The sequence below is a fragment of the Dunckerocampus dactyliophorus genome, chromosome 5 (genome assembly GCF_027744805.1).
Source record: "Dunckerocampus dactyliophorus isolate RoL2022-P2 chromosome 5, RoL_Ddac_1.1, whole genome shotgun sequence".
NCBI lineage: Eukaryota > Metazoa > Chordata > Actinopteri > Syngnathiformes > Syngnathidae > Dunckerocampus > Dunckerocampus dactyliophorus.
In genome coordinates, this window is record NC_072823.1 from 23377539 (window position 1) to 23399320 (window position 21782).

General features: G+C 42.3%; 1 protein-coding gene across 10 annotated transcripts in view; it reads left to right on the forward strand.

The window, feature by feature from the left end:
* Positions 1-1284: 1284 nt before the first annotated feature.
* mgat4c (mgat4 family member C) overlaps positions 1285-21782 on the forward strand; it is a 150107-nt gene continuing 129609 nt past the window's right edge. For 4 of the 10 annotated variants that reach the window (XM_054775634.1, XM_054775635.1, XM_054775631.1 and 1 more), the window contains exon 1: positions 1286-1609. The gene's annotated coding sequence lies outside the window, so the exon portion shown is untranslated. Of the gene's footprint in view, positions 1643-21782 lie in introns of all 10 variants that reach the window. The other 6 variants (XM_054775629.1, XM_054775627.1, XM_054775628.1 and 3 more) reach the window with 3 other exon arrangements.

Here is a 21782-nt window from a genome sequence, read left to right on the forward strand (position 1 = left end):
CCGTCGTATTCCTATGCACTGTCGTCTGTGCGTTCATGTGTATGTGATGAAGACACTCGCATCATAAATTTTTTATCATCATTATATTTGTCCAAACAAATGTACGTTTAGTCGTACCAGGCATTAAAATGGATCAATAAGCTGAAGAAACAAGGATGGTCTAATCATTTTTCCCATGACTGTATATGATATTCTTTCTTTGGTTAAAAATGCAAAAAACAATGCATAGCTTTGCTAAACTATTAAAAATCCTGAAAGACACTTCAGCTTTGTGTTACAGGTGACAAAGCAAATGGTTTGTAATTGTTTTTTTACATTAAGATGTGTGCTCATTTTTGTGATAAGTATATGTTGTGGGTCAATAAAAAGCAACTGGTGAGTCAGGCCAGACTTTGGGCACCCCTGGCTGAGTGAGCTTATGAAATTTGCCCAACAAGTGACTTCAAAGGCTTATGACAATTCCTACATTGGATACTTTTAGAAATCGGAAAAATTCACATTACACGGTCGGACAGCACGGCCGCCTATGATAGGATACTATTTTGTTTTGTTTGTTAGTAGAGTTTTTGATTTTGCCAAATGACTTCACACATAGATCAACCCATCCTATATCGAGTACACACCAGTTTGCATGAGAATAATACAGATGAATATTGTTATATAGTCTTTTAGTGGGCTTCGCCATTGTGTAACGTCTGATTTCTGCTTACTTTCTTCTGAACACACAAATATCAATCCAAAGTTGCTGAAGACATGCTCTTATCTGACAATATTTCAATTTGTTTCTCATAAAACTCATAAAAACTAGATTTTTCTTACATGTATTTTTATTTTTTTTAGTGTGTCCCTAATCCTATGCAATGTTCCAATACAGGCTATTTTTTAATGGAATTTTGTTAATAAATTGGCCCCAAATGGCCTCCGGGACACACTTTGAATACCAATAGAACATAAGTTATATATTAAATGACCACGTTAACTTGTTGTCTTGTAGGTATAACACATTGTTTTTTTGACTGATTAGGTGAATTTCAAAATATCTTTATTTAACTGAATGAAAGAAGGAAATTATGTAGTTGCCTCCACTTTTTCTCATGCTCATGCTTTCTATCAGTTGCATTTGTGCAGAGCACAAATGAAGTTATACTGTGTGTGTGTGCGTGTGTGTGCGCATGTGTGCCTGTGTGCGTGTGTGTGTGTGTGTGTGGCGGACAGGTAGGTCCAGGCTTCGCTCTCCTCGTCACACGCGCAGCTGGAGCGCGCCAATCGGCTTGCACCGCCCTCCCGAGCTCTCGCCGCCGGAAGGACCCGCTCCAAGAGCAGTCGCCGCTCAGCATCAGTAGTAGTGGCACCTCTGGGATGCGGTTCCCCTTTGGACAGCTAAAAAGTCAACCCAGGTCGGCACCGGACAAGAACTCAGGAGGCGGAGAAGGAGGAAGACGAAGAGAAGGAGGAGGACGAGGCGGAGGCGCTTGTCGACGCTACGGACGTTCGCCGCGGAACCAGCACGACTATCCGGGCTTTGTGACGGCATCGCCCGGTGCTTCTATCACCGGAGCCCACACGTTCCCTCCACCAGTCCCAAGCGTGCGTGTGTGCTGATGTGGAGGTGAGTGACGTGCACGCGCCGATAGATGCTCAGGTGAGGTCACGTGGAAAAGGAGGCTGGCATGTTTTTAATCCGAGTCAGAACTTTGAGCCCAACACACAACGTCTAGTCTTCATGGTCTGAGAAGGTAGAAGGTAGAAGACATTTGTGTGTTCCAAACATCGACTTAATCATCATCACCATAATTATGTGCACGCGCACATAATGATGGAGCATTGATCACTTTAAAGATGCTAACCAAAAAGTAATTTGTAAATAAACTATTTTACACATTTACAGGTGTAGAGGTGCTGTACGTTAAACTGCATAAAACATGAACTTGAAGTGTTTAATGACAAATGCGTTTTTGTATAGGTAAACCTGTGTATTAAAAATATGAATAATATAGTGTATTAAAACAGGCTTTTCTCTTGCGTTGAGTTTAGACAACACTATTAAGTAAACGACAGCGTCATTATAGAACATAGCATGAGGCTTGAGTAAAATATGTAATAATATAAATCATAAAAATATGCATATCTGCCTCAAACAATGCACTAAACTACAGGGCACTTCACACCAATGGAAACATTCAGGCTTTACAAAGGTAAAAATGTTCAATTTTGATTGACAGTGTCATTTAACAATATGTTTAATACCATACTTGTATCACGCTGAGAGCCGTTCCTAATATTCTGACCCTCTGATGTAGCTCTAATTACAACTGTTCATGACCCTATGAATCCAAATGCAGCTAAATTATTAGTTTTGCAGGCACACAAAATACAATTATGCCAGATCCAGCAGGTGGCGCAGGATTATTTTATATTTCATACAGAGTTGTGATTCCATTTTATAATTGCCAATAATGTCTCTTTAATCGTGCCAGCTCTGAACGCCTGAGTGACTTGCCGTTCCTGCCGTTTCTCCCTGCCCTTTCTCCGCTGTGTGGGGCAGGTGATCATGGTATGATGCTGCGAAGTTCTAAACATTTGAAAGACAGCGGTTTTGTTCTGGATGTCATGACATTGTTTACCTAAGGTAAGAAAAAAGGAAAAAAACTACACACACACATATATATCATATATATATATATATATATATATATATATATATATATATATATATATATATATATATATGTGATGAGGATAAATAATGTAAAAAACTTTTCCCACCATTAATGTGACCTATAACCTCTACAACCTAATTGAAAAACAACCTGAAATCCTTTAGAGAGCTGAGATAATGTGGATAATGTGCACACCCTTTTATTACTGTGGATGTGTTAAGCACACACATTCCACCATTTAAAAAAAGTGCCTTCTATTAACCCCAAATAGAGTTCAGCAGTTCTAGTAGGCTTTTCCTGATATTTTTATAGTACCATCTTACAGCAAAAGCCGTGGTCAGCAGAGAGTGTCCACAGCATCAGAGGGATCTCGTCGTTCAAGGGTATGAGTCAGGAGAAGGGCGCAAAAGAATTTCATCCATCCATCCATTTTCTATGCTGCTTGTCCTCACTAGGGTCACAGGGGTATGCTGGAGCCTATCCCAGCTGACTTTGGGTGAGAGGCACGGTACACCCTGGACTGGTCGTCAGCCGATTGCAGGGCACATACAGACAACCATTCACACTCACATTCATACCTATGGACAATTTAGAGTCTCCATTTAGCCTAACATGCATGTTTTTGGAATGTGGGAGGAAAACGGAGTACCCGGAGAATACCCACAGATGCACGGGGAGAACATGAAAACTCCACACAGGGATGCCTAAACGGAGATTCGAACCCAGATCGTCCCAATATCCTGACTGTGTGGCCAACATGCTAACCACTAGATTCAAGATTCAAGATTCAAGAGAGTTTTATTGTCATGTGCATAGTAAAACAGCAGTTATACTATGCAATGAAAATCTTATTCTGTTCATTCTCCCAAGAAAAGAAAGAAAACAAATGAAAGAATAAGAACATAAGAAACATAAACACATAAACATATATACCAATAAATTAAGCAACAACAACAGAAGAGACATTAATACAAGTAAATAATACATATTAAATACATAAATAAATAAATAAATAAATAAATAAATAAATAAATAAAGTGCTATGAGTGTGTGCGTGTGTTGCGTGCAGCGTGTGCGAGTGCTTCGTTGAGGAGCCTGATGGCCTGTGGGTAAAAGCTGTTTGCCAGCCTTGTGGTCCTGGACTTCAAACTCCTGTAGCGTCTGCCTGACGGTAGGAGTGTGAATAATGAGTGTTGTGGATGTGTGCTGTCCTTGATGAGGTTGTGTGTTCTGCGTAGGACTCTAGATTTATAAATGTCTAGGCCCACAAACAACTTTCTAAGGCATTAAATATACAGTCAACGAAAAAATTATGATTAGGCCACCCTTGTTTCTTCATTTTCGTGTTTATTTAAATGCCTGGTACAACTAAAGGGACATTTGCTTGGACAAATATAATGATGACAACAAAAATACCGCATAAGAGTTTAATTTCAAAGCTGATATGTAGCCATTTTCAGGATTTTCTTGATCATAACCACAATCAACTGTATAAGTTCTTACATCAATAGCTACGGCATTGTACTGTCAAAAAATGTAACTCTTGTGACTGTTTTTGTTGTCATTAGACCTGTCACGATAATCAAGAAATCAATTAACCACACGATAAAACAAAAACAAACTCGATCATTTTGCCGGCCTTCATATATTGACGTGTGCATGCGTGTTTGATTTCCTCCTCTCCCTCTCTACCAAACAGGTCATCGTGACAAGAAGGAACGATTGTGTGGGGAAGTATTTCCCCGGCGGACCGCTCAATCACGGCGGAATGTCATCACAAACACTAACCCCTCTCCCGAACTAAACGTATTGATATAGCGGCCTGAAACACCAGAGACAGTTGGCGTAAAAACTCCTCTCTTACAGAGCGTGAATGGAAGCTAGCTGGGTTAGCTTAGTTTAGCACAGCATGCTCGTGTGGCTGCATGTGTGCGACTCAGGCTCTACGAGTGTGTGTACACTGTGTTGTCTTTTAACGCTAATTAATGTAGGCGAGTGTTTTACGATGCCCGCTGACGTGCACGTTTTCAGTGAAATAAGGCACGTTTATTCTTGCTCCCAGCTCGTCTTAACCGTATTAACCGTATTAACCGTATTAGTGTTAACACACACAACATACTTCCGGCCTTCATAATAAGAGCGCCACATCCTGTCTAATTATGCAAACAGAATAAGGATGTCATTAAAAAAATATCTTACACTACAGTTGGAATTGTACTGGGGACTACGTCTTCCTTAACATCAAGCACGGTCTTTACAATTTGTTGAGGATTTTGTAAAAATGTTTGCAGTGGCTGACATCCCATTAGAAAAGTTAGCCAAGCTACATTTGATTCTGAATTACTGGGCAAAATTATCCAGTGATCTATTGGTGGTGCCGGACCACACTTACCAAGGAAGTGTATACTGTATGTAAATGAGCTGATGTCTGCTTTGACCCACAATGTGAACTTCAAAGTATTTTCGGGTTATTTCTTTGTTCTTTTTTTTTGTCAATATTCAGACAAATGAAAGTGACACTGATTCAAAATCAGAAGTATTGTGATTTTGTAAGTGCAATTTTTGCTAAAAGAGATTGAGAGTCCATTTTATTTTAATTTTTAAAAAAATCATATTTGTTTGTTTAATTTAGAATGTTTGTTTGTTTAGTTGATTTAAAATCTCTTGACATTCCAGTTACAATGTTAAATACTCTTGAGAAATTAAAATTTATTGGTGCTCACATTATTATGCCGTATATTATCATCACATTAATGAAAAAATGGTCTCAAAATAATGTTGGCAATAATATCGTGTATCGACAATAATTTGTAGGACAATTATTGTCCTGCAAAATTTGTTATCGTGACAGGCCTAGTTGTCATCATTCTATTTGTCCATATAAATGTACCTTTAGTTGGACCAGGTATTAAAATGAACAAGAAACTGAAGAAACAAGGGTGGTCTAATATTTTTGCTATGACTGTACTACGGCACACAGGGAAGACATCATCAGGTGGAGAAAATATGGCAGTGACATTACCAAGAACTGGACGTTCCTCCGTGAAAAGACGAGAAGAAAACTGGTCAGGGAGATTGTCAAGAGACCGACAGCAACATTGAATGAGCTGCAGGAAGTACTGCCTGATTGTCTTCTTCATATGTCTGGGTTATGGGTGGGGTAGGGTGGACGGAAGCCTTATCTTTCAAAGAAAAAAATACACACCTGGCAACATTTTGCAAAAACACACTTGAAATCTCCCAAACACATGTGGACCATAATTCAAAAAACACAACACTGCTCATCACCATAAGAACACCATACTGTAGCTAGAGTGAAGCATGGTGGTGGTAGCATCATGCTCTGGGGCTGCTTTTCTTCAGCTGAAACTGGGGCCTTAGACAAGGTGGAGGGAATTATAAACTGTTCCAAATAGCAGCCAATACTTTCAGGCTTCTGTTACCAGAAGAAGATTAAAGTTATGCAATAGCCCACCCAGAGTCCAGACCTGAATCTGATCGAACATATGTGGGCTGTTCACAGGGGATGCCCTCGCAATCTGATAGATTTGGAGCATTTTCGCAAAGAAGAGTGGCTGAATATTGCCACATGAAGATGTGCCACACTGAGACTCCTACCCAGAAAGAGTAAGATGAAGTATTAGTATTAGTACAACCAGGTTATTGTACATTAAAAAAAAATTCCCATTAAAAGATATCAGGTTTTTTCAATTGAGCTATACAGATTATTGGTCACATTAAGGGTGAAAAAATTTAAATGATTGTTTTTTGTTGGGTTTTTTTTACACAAAAACTGGCATTTGAACAGAGGTGTGTAGATTTTTTAATCCACGATATATAAGATTATATAATTCAATTCTGTTTTCCGTTTTTTGTCAGTATGCCCTGGTACAATACTTTTAGCATGCAGTAATGCAGGGGTGTCCAAACGTTTTTCAACAAGGGCCGCATACTGAAAAGTCAAAGGATGCAGGGGCCACTTTGAATTTGAATATGTTTATTTTTATATTTTGTAAAAATGTTAAACAAAATGTACAGTGATACAGACAAAGCGTGCTATTTGTTAACAGTGTTGATATGCAAGCTTTTTCTCTTTAGGTAGTGCCTTTAGCTCTGTTTTCCACATTTTTTATGGAGTTTTTTTGTTTTGATATAGACCAGTGAAAAATGGATGGTGGGTCGCTTTTGGCCCGTGGGCTGTAGTTTGGGCACCCGTGCAGTAATGCAAAACAACTTCTAAATCTTTAACGTACTCCTGAAAAAAGGATCCCAACACATACACATCAGATTAAATGACACTTGTACAGATAAAATTACTATTGTTACAATTACTGTACATATTATATATAATATATAATATTAATATATTATGCTTAAAATGTTATACCATGGTATAATGACAGACCACCTCACTAAACAAAACTGAATTGAAAGACTTCTTCTCTGTTCCTCTCTGTCACACAGTCTTGTGCTGCTCTGTAAACAGACCCCCCCCCAGTCCCTATGATTACCGTAATGACCCATATATCAGTAGTCTCTATTACTTACTATCAATGAGTCTCTAGCTTCAGAATGACTGAAACCCATGTAAAAATAAAGGGAAACATTCTTTTTTTGCTCATTCATTTTGTCCTCACTAGGGTCGCAGAGGTATGCTGGAGCCTATCCCAGCTGACTTTTAATTTGGAGTCAGCAAAAGCTTAATGTGGCCTGCGGGCCGTAGTTTGCCCATTTCTGGCGTAGAAGTTCAACATGAAAAGAGCACATGAAAGTCCAGCGGTAACATCACCAAGGTCAGGCTTTGGCGTCATTGCGTTATGTGAGGGAACCGCAGGCGTCCTGCTCATGTGAAAGCTCCCCCCCAGGCTAACAGCGCCTCATTATATCCTGCTGCTGGCCCACCAGGGGTCACCAGAGGTTGAGTCTGTTGCTTGTTACCAGAAAGCTTTTTGCTTTCTTTGTGTTTTTCCTAAGGGGAGAAATGTTGGATGTACTGTACATTACTGACCTCCCATCTCTTCTAGAAATACATACACTATATATGACCTCATCATGGACATGCCTCTGATTGGATTGCATTTAAACCCGTAGGGGTCTTGCTCTGATAATGTAAGATAAGGGCTGTGTCCAATTTAAGGATCTGCAGCCAACAAGGCCAGTAGCCTAGTCTACCCGGTCGACAAAGGCAAGACGTTCGAAGGCTCCTCCTCCAGCAACATTTCACCAGCCTTGTAAATTTAGACATCCTAGCCTTCCTAACCCTTCCTGGTAGTGTCACGTGTTCTTGTGCTTACCATGGAGTCTGTCATCCGGGATTGCAAAAGGAGAGCTAAATCATAACTAAAGTGAAGGGAACTAACTAAATGTGACATTATAGGAGCAAAGTTATTCGTTTTTTTAAATGTAGGTGTTACGGGAGAGAGAAGAGAGGTTCTCTGTGGGTAGATTTATATCCAGCTCAGAGCTAAAACTCATAAATAATAGTAATATTAATTGCTAGTGTATCTATTTATTACTTTACTTCACAAAATCTTTGCAATTAATAGAGCAGACGAACATCACAAGAGCATTAGTTTCAGAACAATATTTATTCATTTACATGTTTAACACTAAAAACATCATTTTGCTTGCCAAATTATCATCTGAACTTGTACGTACTCTATTTTTTACCGTTCATTTACTGTATGTGCTAGTTACATTACACTTAGGTGCACCACCATAAACTGTCTGGGCGGCACTTCCGCTTTCCGTCTTTTTGTTCTGTTTTTTTTGTTCCGTCAGCATCGATTATTGACATTTATGAGGCAGTTAATATTCGTCAGTGTTTGCATCGCAATGCATCTGAGAATCAATTATTTCCCCTATCCATAGTGCGTACTGGATTCACGTTTGACCCTGACAGCCTGGAACCTGTTATGTTTGTTGAAGACCAACTGGCTTCTTGCTCGCATGTTGGACAACCTTCCTTAAAGATTGGCCAGAAACATGCACAGGAATGTACAGCTCACAGTCTGACCGTAGACTCAGCTACCTCAAGCATTCCTGACTTGATAGCCTTCAAAATCAAGAGGGTTCTTGCTCACATGCAGTCACGGTAGAGCCGTGGCGAGGAACATCCACCAAACTTGTGCATGTTCTTCTTCATTCCAGTCATAACATTTGACCTCAGCTATTTATAATACAGCATTTACCAAGCTGAAGGGTTGATTCAACTGTTCCTTAATGGCTGGAAGTTAGGTCAGAACTCCGGTCCAGTTCTTCCACATAGCAAGCCAACTCCTCCAAGCATGCCTTTATTGAGCTTGCTTTGTGCACTGGGAACATACAGTTCTCCAAAATGTCTTGTTAAGATGAAGAATTCATTCATTTATTTGTCAAACCCAACCGCTGTTCGATTTATTCATTGATTTGGAGCTGTGTCCCAACACTTTTTTCCATGTAGTGTCCACATCTTGTGCTAAATAAAACACTTCCAGCTCCTCCTCCTCCTCCTGTGCAGGTCAATTAAAATGCAATATGCAATATAAAAAGATATAAACATAAATATGCAGTATAAGTGTGATGACATATTAATACTAAAATTCTTCTCTGTGGCTTCAGCCAATGTTCTTTAGCACACTCATAAAAGTCCATTTATTTTAGGAGCCTGTCTATTTATTTAAATTATTAGTATTTTTCTGGCCAAAGCCCGTGGGTACATCTGTCCCTTTTGCCTGACTAGCCCGCATGACTGGAAAATAAAATTCAAATACATTTACGTCATGGATTAAAATATGCATATGTATATATGTATGCCACGTAGGTCTGTCAAATTTGTATGTAAATCCGTGCGTGCACACACCTTTACAAAAATCATGACACTTGTCATCAATTTGTTAGTTTGCTTCATCAATCATCAGTGAACAATGGCATTTAAAGAGAGAGTGTTCATGGAGCTGGAGTTTTGATCCAAAATTAGATGGTGTTTGCAAAGGCAGGCCGCATGCCCTCGTATACACACAGGAAATGATGTGCAAAAGCTGACCAATCACAGTCCTTACGCCGCAACATGACGTTACATTTTTTTTGGACACGTCAAGCTACGCAAGAGGTTTTAGAGAGGGAGGAGCGACCTTGCTGCACAAATGCCTCCACACTGAAGCATAAAGCAGGCTTTGTTTTAAGGCTTTAATACAGGTGTCTCAAACTCATCTGAGGTACACTGGAGGTAGAATCTTTGCAGTGTTTCAAGTAGTAGTCAGTTTTGTAGAAATATGCTCAAGTTTTGTCTTTAGAGTAGTACTGGTAGTTGTCCTAATGTGTTTACTACCTGTTACATGTTGTGCTGTCATTTTTGTGTTCGCACCATTATTGCGGTAAATGTTCTGTTCAGTAACCCCCCACTCTTCATTTCACTGTATGATGAAGGTCAGTGTGGGCTCTTGCTTGCCCAATTAAAGAGCCACTTCCTTTAAGTAAGCTTACATGCATCTGACCTTCTCGTGTGGGACTTAGACAACAAGTAGGGGGCCACAAAATACGGTCGTGCGGGTCACAAATGGCCTGTGGTCGTGACTTTGAGACCTCTGCTTTAACACATGCAAACGCTGTCCCTCACATACAGTATACAAACAGCTGCTTCTAAAGATACCTATCTTGCAGGTTACATTTCTGAACAAGCAGATTTAGTTTGACTATTGTTTTGACACATTTAGATTGCTAAGCTTATTTTCCTTTGCATAATCATCACATCACATTCCTGAGATTGTTTTTCTTGGCAGGTTGAAAAAAAATTCTGTGCCATCAATCATTCAATCATATTTCCAATAATCATGTTGCAGCAGCCCGCGATTAGCTGGTAACTAGTCTGTGCCAGATTAGTAAATTGTTGCATCCAGACGGGGACGAATCACTGAGTGAAAACGATGTAATAAACAAACCTACGTGTGGCGCTGTGAACCAACACGCGTGTGTGACACACCAAACCATACAAGAAGAAAGAATACATGCGATTGGGGTGAGTCATGTCCGTCGAAATATTCAGATATTATGTTGGTTTGTCGTCAAAGCTCACTGCTGGTCACGTAATGGGAAGGAGGCAGCGGCGAGTCGGTAACATCATAGTTTTCCTATTGCCTGTATTCACGGCAACGACAGACAGCGTACTCAGATTTTCCCACTCTGGAAGCCGTTTTCAAAAAATACCGTTTCAGGTCACCCAGAACGCCGTCCCCATGTGGATGAGGGGCTGAAACGAAAGAATACTTTTGACTTGAAAACGTTTCCGTACGGATAGCCCCTTACACTTACCAGTCGCATCTTGTCAACTGATATTAAGCATAATTTAATTTAGCCTGTTGGCTTGTCCCTCCACAATATTGTTCTTTTATGTGATCCAACAGACCCATCCAATCGCCTGTCCATCTGTCCATCCTGATGTATAAAAAGTTCACCTGTAAAGGGTATAGAGTAGTACATTTTAGGTTCACCTTGATATGTATCTGAAATATCCCTAACTTCTTCTGAGTAGTATATACTATTACAGTGATAAACAATAGAAAACTGCTTCCCATCCTTTTCCAAATGTGTCCTTTCCAAGTATCTTCCGTGAAAGGTTAGGTAAATGTCACCAATAATTGTTGGCCTGCCTCTTGACCTAACTACATCAACACCCACCACTGCAACCTCCCCCCTTCCTCCACCGTCTATCTGCGCTAGTGGAGGTCAGGAAGGTCCCTGTGACTTATTCCACCCGCACAACGAAGCTTCTCATTGTGGATAAGGACAAATGTTCACAGTGGATTACCTTTCTCTTGGTTTACTGATTCAAATTTAAGTACAGTGGAACTTGTTTATGTTGACACCCTTTGAAGTCGCTGATTGAAAGCTTTGGTACATGTGCAAATCTTTCTTCCGGTGGCCAACGTAAACGGACCGATTTTTTCATAGCACTTTGGGTTACCATGTATGCCAGTGTCAACTTAAGTGGGCACGGTTTTAGTAATAATTACAACATTATTGTAGTTGTACAACTATACTGCACAATACCAAGAACTGTTTCTATGTGTTGTCCGGTGAGGTTACATGAAGGTGTGGTTTTAGTGATACATCATGTATTAGAGTTGAAAAAGTGGGGGTTTTCATGGTGTTAACCGATGAACAATCACTTTTGAGCATCTGTCAGTTCTCCTTAAGCGTCTTCCTCATTTGCTGTGTTACAACATCACTTTCCAGCATGCGCTACTTTCTGCTCCTTTGAAGACACTGCATTTCCTCCGCGGACCAGATCGATAAACGCCAGCGATGATGAGATAACATCCTCTTCTTTTTTCACCCGCCCCTCCTCCCTGGCAACTTTCGGAATGGGGATACACACCTCCACACATCAGGATGTCTCTAGCAGGATGTAATCCCTCTGCTTCCGCATCTCCATTTCTTCAGGTGTGCATCTGGCTTCACCACTTCAATGGCGCTCATGAATTATGGAGGCCTGTCCCGCTTCTGTCACCCTCAGCTCTAATTAGTTTTGCCCGACACTTCTCATCACCATGCTCTTTGCAGCAGTGAGTGGCTGCATTGCTCTGCATGCAGGCCAGTGTGAGCTGCTAAGAAGGGATGGGGGGTAAGATGGTGACAGCTGCATCAACTAGCATGACATGATAGCAGGGTGACACAGGGAAAGGCACCACTGAATTCAACATTGGACATCTTTTTGTTTGTCTTGTCTAGCGCCACGCCCTTTTGGACAGAACAGTTCAATTTAATTAAAATGGGAGTAGATACAAACCATTGTAATGCCAGCCCTGGAGAGAGCGATTTGCTGGCAGCGAAGGTTTAAGGAAGGCCAATCAATCTCCGAAGAAAAACACTGTTCCGATCTCTTTTATGACTTCTATCAGAGAGATGGTACAATGGGTGTAAACTTCCCTTTTTTAGTTGTTAGGATGTTAGTCACCAACACGTCTCAGTTGGACAGCTAATCGCTTCTCAGACAGAGATTAAAATTGTGACATATCTAGAAACTCTGTGTGTGTGTGTGTGTGTGTGTGTGTGTGTGTGTGCAGGATAGCTGTGAGAACAGAGTGTGTTGTATCGGCCAAGATGGCCTTGTGATTGTGTGTCATGAAGCCTGCAACATGTCTTGTTCAAACCAGAGGGAAAATATTCCATTACTTGTCTTCACTAGGGTCGCAGGTGTGCTGGTATCGGTCTTCGGGTGAGAGGCGAGGTACACCCTCCACTACTTACCAGTTAATCGCAGGCTGCTGCAACATTCCATTCCATTCCATTCCATTTTCCTCCGCTTATCCGGGTCCGGGTCGCGGGGGCAGCAGTCTCAGTAGGGAAGCCCAGACTTCCCGGTCCCCGACCACCTCCTCCAGCTCCACCGGGAGGACACCGAGGCGTTCCCAGGCCAGCTGTGAGACATAATCCCTCCAGCGTGTCCTAGGTCTTCCCCGGGGCCTTCTCCCGGCTGGGCATGCCCGAAACACCTCACCAGGGAGGCGTCTGGGAGGCATCCGGACTAGATGCCCGAGCCACCTCAGCTGGCTCCTCTCGATGTGAAGGAGCAGCGGCTCCACTCTGAGCTCCTCTCGGATAACCGAGCTCCTCACCCTGTCTCTTAGGGTGAGTCCCGCTACCCTACGGAGAAAACTCATTTCAGCCGCTTGTATCCGCGATCTCGTTCTTTCGGTCATGACCCAAAGCTCATGACCATAGGTGAGGGTGGGAACATAGATCGATCGGTAAATTGAGAGCTTTGCCTTCCGGCTCAGCTCTCTCTTCACCACGACGGTCCGGTACAGCGACCGCATTACTGCAGACACTGCGCCGATCCGCCTATCGACCTCACGCTCCAACCTTCCCTCACTCGTGAACAAGACCCCGAGATACTTGAACTCCTCCACCTGGGGCAGGACCTCATTCCCAACCCGGAGGGAGCAATCCACCCTTTTCCGACTGAGAACCATGGCCTCGGATTTGGAGGTGCTGAGTCTCATCCCAGAAGCTTCACACTCAGATGCAAACCGTCCCAGTAAACGCTGCAGGTCACAGCTCGATGAGGCCATCAGGACCACATCGTCTGCAAATAGCAGAGATGAGATCCTAGTGCCCCCGAACTGGACTCCCTCGACACCTTGGCTGCGCCTAGAAATTCTGTCCATGAAAATTATGAACAGAATCGGTGACAAAGGGCAGCCTTGGCGGAGGCCAACGTTCACCGGAAACAGGCTTGACTTACTACTGGCAATGCGAACCAGGCTCCTGCTCCGGTTGTACAAGGACTGAATGGCACGTAGTAGCGCGCCACCAATCCCATACTCCCGGAGCACCCCCCACAGGACACCGCGAGGGACACGGTCGAATGCCTTTTCCAGGTCCACAAAGCACATGTAGACCGGTTGGGCAAACTCCCAAGTACCCTCCAGGACCCTTGCAAGGGTGTAGAGCTGGTCCAGTGTTCCGCGACCAGGACGAAAACCACATTGCACCTCCTGTAGCCGAGGTTCGATTAACGGTCGTACCCTTCTCTCCAGCACCCTGGAATAGACTTTCCCAGGGAGGCTGAGGAGTGTGATCCCCCTATAGTTGGAACACACCCTCCGGTCACCCTTCTTGAAAAGGGGGACCGCCACCCCAGTCTGCCAATCCAGAGGTACTGTTCCCGACTTCCACGCAATGTTGAAGAGACGTGTCGCTGCTGCAACATGATTAGTGGAAATATGATTGATGGAGTCCCTCATGGCACATACTGTGGAACCGTGGTTAGTGTACGGTTTTCGGTTTATGGTAAATGTATGCCAACATTTTGCTTCAATTTGCGTACATTTCCAGGTTGGGTACAATATGGCGTGGGTCTGTGTGTTATTAATACACTGCGTGAGTCCAACAGTGCTCATACTGTAACTAGGGATGTTACGATCCACATTTTTTGGCTTCCAATCAGATGTTTTCATAGTCTTGCCGATTCAGTCCGATCTGATTGTTGCAAACATTAATTTTTGGACTGAAATATGGCTATGAAAATATCTCTTGGCCGCACGGTGGTCTAGTGGTTAGCATGTTGGCCACACAGTCACAGTCCGGAGATCGGGAAGACCTGCGTTCGAATCTCCTTTGGGCATTTCTGTGTGGAGTTTGCATGTTCTCCCCGTGCGTGTGTGGGTTTTCTGCGGGTAGTCCGGTTTCCTCCCACATTCCAAAAACATGCATGTTAGGTTAATTGGCGACTCTAAATTGTCCATAGGTATGAATGTGAGTGTGAATGGTTGTTTGTCTTTATGTGCCCTGTGATTGGCTGGCGACCAGTCCAGGGTGTACCCCACCTGTCTCCCGAAGTCAGATGGGATAGGCTCCAGCATGCCCCCGCGACCCTAATGAGGATGAAGCAGCATAGAAAATGAATGGATGGTTTACACAGCATGACCAACAATATTGTTCGGCTTTTGTAACAAACCTCTCCCTAATCCAATAAAAGATCCAATAAAAGTCCATCAAATAAAAGATGAAATTGGAAAAAAAACCCTGAAAAATACAAAATACTTTAAAGGTAGGACTAATCATTTGACATAGTTATACATCAATTTGTGGTGTGATTTAGCATATATGACATTTTTCTGAACAAACTCTCTTAGGGCCCTATGAAATCCGTTTTATTTTTTTCCCAAATTCCGTTTTTTTCCTTTTCCACTTATTTTACCAGCTTAGAGTGTGTGCTCTTTGGGTTAGTAAATAAAATGTCCATGAATGAAATGCAAAAAGATATTATGTTAGTTTGTCGTCAAAGCTCACTGCTGGTCACCTGATGGTAAGGAGGCGATCGTGAGTCTGTAACCTCATAGTTTTCGTATTTCCTGTATTCACGGCAACGACAGACAGCGTTCTCAGATTTTCCCACTCTGGAAGAAAAAAATCCTTACATTTATTGATGCAATACATCATTGGCCCATTTTGTCCAGTAATTACATATCACTACAAATCTTCAACAAACTGTAATGTCCGTGATTAATTGCGTTATTAATTTAAAATATGTTTATGACACCCTTATTTTGTTTACACAATTAGACAAACATGACAAAGAGTGCTCTTATTTTGAAGGCCGAAAGTGTGTTGTGTGTGTTGAGAATGGCAATTGACCGTTGATACAAGCTGGGTGCAAGAATAAACGTGCCTTTCGTCTTTTTTTCACTCAGAACTTGCACGTCGTCAGTGGACAAAGTAAAATGGTCCTTACATTAAAGCGCCAACACACAACACGGTGAAAATATAGTCATCCAGCCTGAATCGTGCGCATACACACACACAAGCACACACACACAGTTGCATTACCACGCTGTGCTGAACTAAGCTAACCTCGTCAGCTTCCGATCGTGCTCCGTAATAGAGGAGTTTCCAAGGTTTTTCGCCGCCGTTTCGACATATTTAGCAGTGTTTGTGATGAGATTCCGCCACGATTGGACAATAGTCACAACAGTGCATGGTATGCTGCTTGGTGCAAGATTGAATGTTGAGGTCTGAGCGGTAATGGAATCAAAATGGGACCACCTGTCCAAGTTTTGCATCATATATCATCCTTCATGAACCAAGAACACAGCATGCATCTGAACATTATGAACAAAGATTGAAAAGAGAATAAAAAAAAGGTTAAGAAAAATGTTAGCATCAAATAGCAGGAATATGTTGGCCGATATTGAGATTTTTTTTTAGCATGTTTCATAAAACGATTAAGAATATAAAAGGCCCAGCATCCTTCGAGTTTTCAGTATGCATTGTTCTGTGGAAATGTTTGGACACACGTGGCTTAGTAGAGGTACGGATGTTACCTTTCTATTTGTAAAGTATCTGACGAGAAGTATTTGCATCTAGGTGTTATGTCGTAACTGAGTACAAACCCCGCCCCTCTCCCACAGGAGCTGAGGTGTTTACAAACAGGTAAACTCTGAGTGTCCCGTTGGAGCGTTTTAGCGACGCACTGATCCGCCTACTTGGCTCTATTTGGTGCCATTGTCTGCTCAGGCTGATGAAGTGTCTGCTGTGTGGCTCAGGTGATCCCCAAAAGGTGCCGGCGGATAAGGGGGTGGGGGGGGGGTTGTCTGGCAGAACGGGAGGGTCAGCTGATCTGCGCTGAGGTGCAGGAGATTTATGACCCCGGCAGAACAAAGCTGTGTCTGCCGAGAGCCCATAAGGCATAAATCAGGTAGAAGTGGGTCAGATTTTGGTTCATCTGCTGGCTGAAGATCTGTGCCCACTTTTCCTGGAGGTGCACTCTATTGCTTTTGTACTGATGATGTGTGCTCCTGTTCTTTAGGAGTGCCAGAGGCTGTCTTATTGCTCAGTGTGCGAATGATGAAGAACAAGGAATTTCTATTCTTTGCAGCACCCTTCAGTCGGTGTAAAAAAACTAGTAACATTTAGTAGAAAAATTCTCTGGACTTTTTTCATGACATGCTAATTAAACTTTACAACTGTAAATAAATAAATGGCTTTGCTGTTGTCACATAAGGTCTAAACAGGATTGGTAAATAAATCTTATGCAGTAATCCGTTGTTTATCGCGGTTAATTGGCTCCAGACCTGGCTGTGATAAATGAATTTCTGTGATATATGAATCAATGTTAATAAATTTAATATTTGTGTAGTTAGAGCATAGAAAACTTGTATATGACTTTCTAAATACAGCTTTTAACATAATTAGAGACCTCCATCCATCCATCCATTTTCTATACCGCTTCATCCTCATTAGGGTCGCGGGGGCATGCTGGAGCCTATCCCAGCTGACTTTGGGCGACAGGCGGGGTACACCCTGGACTGGTCGCCAGCCAATGGCAGGGCACATATAGACAAACAACCATTCACACTCACATTCATACCTATGGGCAATTTAGAGTCGCCGATTAACCTCACCTGCATGTTTTTGGGAATGTGGGAGGAAGCCGGAGTGCCTGGAGAAAACCCATGTGCACACGGGGAGAACATGCAAACTCCACGCAGAAATGCCCAAGGGAGAATCGAATCCAGGTCTTCCCGATTAATTAGAGACCTGTAGACATGAAATAATACCCTGATTGTCACTTTTACACTCTTATTATTCTTTGTTTGCATCACATTGCCCAGGCTACGGGATCATTGCAGGGACATAACATAGCAAGCTACCGAGCTCTCTAACTGGTTGGAGAGACTATGTCTCCCAACTGGCCTGGGAACGCCTCGGAATCCGGAAGGAGCTGGACGAAGTGGCCGGGGAGAGCAAAATCTGGGCCTCCCTGCTTAGGCTGCTTCCCCCGCGACCCGATCTCGGATAAGCGATAGAAGATGGATGGATGGATGGATAATATAAGTGCACAGTGAGTGTCATGTGAGATTCTGTGGCCCTCGAAGTCCCCACTTTCTCTGCAGGTTCGGTTGTACTCGCCACTTAAAGGAAAACTGCACTTTTTGGGGGAATTTTGCCCATCATCAACAATCCTTATGTGAGACATGAACGCACGTTTTTCTCTGTTCTGTGCGTTCTAAAGATATAAAAAGAGAGACAGCTCATTACTGCATGTAATGGGACACACCTATGCTGCAATGTCCACTATTAAAACACCTCCAAAAACCTCCAACAATGTTTTATGGTTTTACGTATATATACATGCTGTAACCATGTAGTAACAGATACATTCATGAGAACAAGTAAAACTTGTAATATTTTGCCGTATTTTGGTCCTTTTAAGCATTACCGGAACTTCCTTGCTGGGCGCATTGATTTTACATAGCAACATAGAAAGGAACGCCTACACCTAGCATTAACTTTTCCAAACTCAAAATAAAAACAGCAGCAGCAGTAGCAGCAGCTCCAATATGTAGCGTTACCTTTTTGGTAGTGGCCTGAGGCATTGAGAGCATGTGGTGAAGCTAGTCCCTAGCCGGCTGCTAGCTAGCCTGTGTGTTGTGGCAAGGTGTCAATACGCCAATAACGCAGTTCGATCTGCATAATTAGTGTTAATAATAATAATAACAATGTCGCTGTAGTTTGGTCAATGCAGATCACATTATATGTTAATGGCGCTTTTTGGAGTTTTTTTCAGAACGCTTTATAGGCAGAATTATAGGCAATACAGAATTGTCCATATCTCACAAAAGGATTAGTGGATGACGGGAAAAATGACAAAAAAAGCAAAGTATTCCTTTAAGTTTTGGTTTCTTGGGAAAGCGCTGGAACAGTTTATTTCAGTGACATTTTGGTACCTCGGCTTAAGTACCACCAATCGTGAAGAGAAACCTTTCATTTTCCACAACTCCGTGTAGACGAAGGTCATTATAAATATACTGTACATACAGATGGAATGTGTAATTGTTGTTGCCCTGAGCAGAAAAAAAAATAATTAACACGTGGCTGCGCCGATGAGCTTGTAGGCTGACTGAAATCAATACATATGCCAGTATGTGTTATTTTTTGTTTTTTGTTGTTTCCCTAACCTTACCTTCTTGGCTATGGCAGCATTGCGTTTTGTCACATTGTAGATTAATTTAATAATGTAACATTGGGCTTTCTCTGAGGTTGATTACAATGAGTGTGTATGTGATGGTGCACATGGTTCTGCACTTCCCTGGTGCCAGTTTGGTTCTGATGCCTGCTTTTTGTCCACTTTGGCAAGTCATCTTCCTGCAGGCTGCCTGAGCTGACGTGGAAAATTGATTTAATGCAGGAGGATTAGCACTGAGGACTGATAGCTATAGGCGTGCGTTACATTACCATGATTAATCCGCCATGGACACGCACGCACGCACGCTCACACACACACACACACGCCCAGACACACACACACACACACACACACACACACACAGCGATTGTATCAGGCTAGCAAAACAAGCACACACGATGTCAGTGCATTGAAGCCGCAGCCGTGTTTCCCCAAGTTGAGACAGTTTGAGTACGGAGATAAATAATCTGTGCCAGGAAGGACGGCTCTTAATTTATTTGTCTGTGTTGCCGCACTACGGGGCCTCGCGCACGGCTGCTGCAAATCAAACAAATGCAAATGTCTGCCGTCGAATGGAAATGACTGCCAAACATCACAAACGTCGTGCAGTGTGGCAGACGCTGCAGCGGGGATTTGTACTCATGTTTACGACAACACACATCATATTTTCTCCCATTTAGGCCCAACAGGAAGTAAACGGGAGCGTGAAGTGTGCCGCGCTAATGTTCTTCTCTTTGTGATGCTAATTCCTGCCAGCTTGCTTGAGGTGTGCGGAACCTTCACGAGTGTGTGTGTGTGTGTTCAGGGAAGAGGAACAAGTTCCTCACCACTTAATCCAATTTGAACATTTACACATTTATTGTGTAACAGCAAATATGGAGGAAAGCTAACAACTACCTTTTTGGGGAGATAAAAAAGGAGAAACCATGTTGTATGAAGCAATGCTTGCTTTACTCCTCTAGGAGTGATTAGACAAGTTACATGTTTGAGTTATGGAATAAATAACATCATTTTGCAATGGCATGTGTAGTTGCCAGAATGATGTAAGGTAGGCATGCTAATAATTGCAAAATACATTTGTATTTGCTACCATTTAATTTTATTTATGTTTGTATTAGTAATTTTATTTTAATTTTTTTTTACATTAATTTTTTTCATGTTAATTTTTTTATCCACCAGTTTTAAAAATAAGTCTACCATGCCAGACCACCAAAACACCGTTGATCATGTGACCCAAGCAGAGGGACACGGATCACATGACACAAGTGTACCGACATAGATCACGCGATGTTAACATGTCGCCTCTCTTTGCCCACAGCTTTGAGCACATTTTTGGTCTTATGCCTTCCTTTTTCCCAGCGTGACAAGTAGCATATCATGCACAATCTGGAATAAATAAGATGACGCCTATTTCGGTGACAGCAACATCAAAGTACGACTAAATCACACATCGGGCGAGTGATGTGAAGCCTGTCTTTTGCCTCCATTTGTCCGCACGGCGCTGATAGCCATTAACAAGCTAACGTGCTAACCGTGTTTTTGCTGGAAAAACGAGGTTTTTCTAGGCTTTTTTGTGCATTGTGCTGTGTTTTGGAAGACATTTAGCTCAGTGAAAATGTCATCATGGAGGACTGAAATAAAGTTTTTGTATTTTGTGTAATGTTGAAGTGGGCAAAGAAAGACTTTCTGGAAAACAGTTTTTCATCCTTTTACGTTCTTGAAGTCCTCCGTGTGGTTTGTCTGTCACGCAGACTGCAGCTGTCTAGCACAATACTTTCACTATTATATTGATTTTTTGTTCTCCGGGGGATCGTAAATGATTTCGAGCAATGTGAGGCAGAATCCTCTTTACCTTTTTAGCAGTTTGTCTCAGAGGAGCCCGTTGTGCTTGCAAGCGAAATGCTCTTTAAAAAAAAATTTTTGCTTAAAATTCAACATCTGGTCTCAGGCTTTAAGTCACCGACACATTCAGTATGATAATTCCTCCCCTGACAGCCTTGAATGAGGCATGATGTCTCATGCGGTGAGCTGATGGTCGTTAGCTCAGCGCAAAATACGTCAATGTGGCGTGTGAAGGAAGATCTCTACATTACCACGTGAGGAATGACGGCTTTGGGTTTCTGCCGCACGCGTTAATTTGGCGATGTGACATATATATACGCAATTATTTATTCCGTCTCCTGTGAGGACGTCTGTCTCGGCCTCGCGTCCTCACGCAAGACATTGTGGACGGCTGCGGATTCGAAATGAGCCATAAAGGATGATGATGATGATAAAAGCGGCCATCAAAGCCTCGTTCCTTTATGGAGCCCGGCCATCAATCTCAGCCAATCATTAGCGTGACGGATGTTGGCGTGTCATGCAAATGAACTGTAATCACATACATGACAATAAGATCACTCAATAAACTGTTCATGCTCATATATTTCATTCATTTCATTCCCCACACTTTTTGCTTTATTTTTTTTTGTTGGTCCACAGAGACTATGAAACAATAGTTGACATCTCAACATGTGCCAGTTGCATAAACTGTAATTTACCAGTCCTCCACGAGGTCGAGCAACCATGCTGTAATTGTATTCGTCCGAAAATGTGTGTAGGGATTACTTTTAATGTATGCGTGTCTTGTGTCATTAATGTGCATTCTGTTGTGTGACACTGTGTCTTTTGTG